Raw genomic sequence first — 2,375 nt, 5'->3', positions numbered from 1 at the left:
TTTGAGACTTAGGTTCTTGTGTACTGACATCCTTGCAATAGGCTGAGTCTTTTTCTTCTTTCTGATGTACCCAACTACTTCTTCACATTTTCATTTCAACTTGCTCTTTGCAGTCATCTTGAGCTCAGCAGTTGCTTAAATCACTGGAAGCTTGTCGAGCAGAGCACTAACATCAGTAGTTGGCTCCTTGGTTCCGGTAGTGTCAACGGAGTCATCAGGATGTTTAACAATGGATTTCTTGGTTTTCAACAAAGACCCTATTGGCATCTGATCATCGGAGTTAGAATCATCTCGTAGGATCAGTCTTCTTTTCCTGACTGAAAAACAATCTGTTTCTTCCCACTGTCACTCAGTGGGGCTTGTTTAGCTTTCTGTCCAGAAGTGACAGATTTCTTAACCAGCCTTTTCTTTGTTACAACTGATGTCTTTTGAGAGACATTAGAGGAGGCTAATTTAGAGGCTGGGTGTGTTTGTTGTTTGGAAGAAAAAATGCTTGGGTTAGAAACAAGATGGGTGGTTTCTTGATTCTCAGCATCAGAAACTGTGATAGAGGTGCCAGCATCAGGATTTGCAGGCACTTGTGTAGGAGTATGTCTATTTCTCAACAGAAATTGCCTGACCTCTCTAGGCAGATAGGGAGGTCCTAAAAATTTATTCTTTTCATCCCTTTTAATATGATCAGTGATTGCTTTTTCAGAAATTTAAAAAATAGGAGTAATTCATCATCATTAAAAATAGCATTAGGGCATAGAAAATTGAAAATTAGTTGTAGAAATCTAGTATAACCTATCACTCCTGATGCATCTGCTCTCCTAGCAATTATGAATTGTAGTATAGTATTACCATAATCAAAATTACCTGAGTAAAGAAGAGAGTACCCAATTTTCAGAGAAGTGGATGTAAGAGCATCAAAATTTATTGTTTTGTTCAAGAAACACCTACTGATGCAATAAAAGAAAAAGTTCCATTCTCTTTTCAGTTTAGTCCTTGCCAGTTTTCCAATGGTTGTGATTTCTCCTTGATAGCCTAAAGTCCTTAGCATATCAAACAGTTGCTCAGTGGTATGAGTATCAGGAGCACCATCAAGTACAGGAAATCTCAAGGCTTGAAGCAAAACATCAGCATCAACCTCATACATGTGGCCCATATACTCAAAAGAAAAGCCAGTATTTGTTGCATTAACCAAAGCTGTATTCCCCACCTGCATTACAGCCCTGTATTACACCTTGATAGGATTTGTAAGAGCATACCCAATTGGACATTGGAGTAGAAAATCCTGAATATCATGAAAAGATGATGGTAGATGCTGATGTGTAAGCAGAGCCAAGTAATTGTTAGTGCCAAATATATTTCCATGAATGATTGTGGTTTGACTGAAGAGTGGTGAAACTTCAGACGATGTCATGATGTGTATAGCTTGTGAGAGAGAGTATAAGTGAGATGTGAACAATGAAGCTATGAGTATGATGAATTATGTCACAGAAGTTCTTGTGGTTTTATAGCTTTGCTACTCTGGAGTATGTATAACACATTCACATGAAGAAGGTAATTTAGTGAATTTGACTTCGGACAGGTAACAATTACTGAGTAATAGAATTTGATGGTGTAGTAAATTACGGAATGAAAGACAAAATACATACAGATTTGTCAAGACACAACTGTAGAAATTTGTTTATCAGATAATCCACCATTAACCATTAATTAAGTGAGACACTTAATTGTAGCAATAAAACTACTCAGAAATTAATTAAGACTAATAACCTGAATTAGACGTGCTGACCTGTCATCAGTGTTTGAGACCGATTTTCTGTCAGGATTTGACAGAATCGGAATATGTCAATTCAAATTCAACAGTTCTTTATCAAAGCATCACAAATTATAAGCAAACCTTAATTTTAATTAAAACAATCATCAAAGTATACATTTTAAGTGGATGGTGTAAAGATTAACAGGCTTCAAATAAGAACATTCACATGCATACATAGCGAAATAAGCATAGACTAAAACTTGCAGCCAAAAGAAATTTCATTAATATATCAGATGAGTACATTTCATGAAATTTGGGATTACATGCAAAAGAAATTTCAAGATAGTCTTAGTCTAAGAAGAACACCAACATTCTTAGTTGTAGAACTAAGGCTTTTGATGTTGAATAGTTCCTCCTGCTATTGAAAAATAGCACAGCAAGGTTGATGAAGAGCTTCTCATCGTGCTTCTTCCAAGCGATCGAGATGGAGATGATAATCCATCTCAAAGAACAGGAGATCTGTCTGAATCTCCTGTGGAACCAAGTTCCACACTTCATCGAGAATGGCAGTGATGTGCCATTCCTGCTGCCAGTCATCACAACTGAACTCTACGTTGAAGTTCTCAAA

This window comes from Apium graveolens, chromosome 6 (assembly GCF_009905375.1).
Source record: "Apium graveolens cultivar Ventura chromosome 6, ASM990537v1, whole genome shotgun sequence".
Taxonomy (NCBI): Eukaryota; Viridiplantae; Streptophyta; class Magnoliopsida; order Apiales; family Apiaceae; genus Apium; species Apium graveolens.
Note: the sequence above shows the minus strand (reverse complement) of the source record.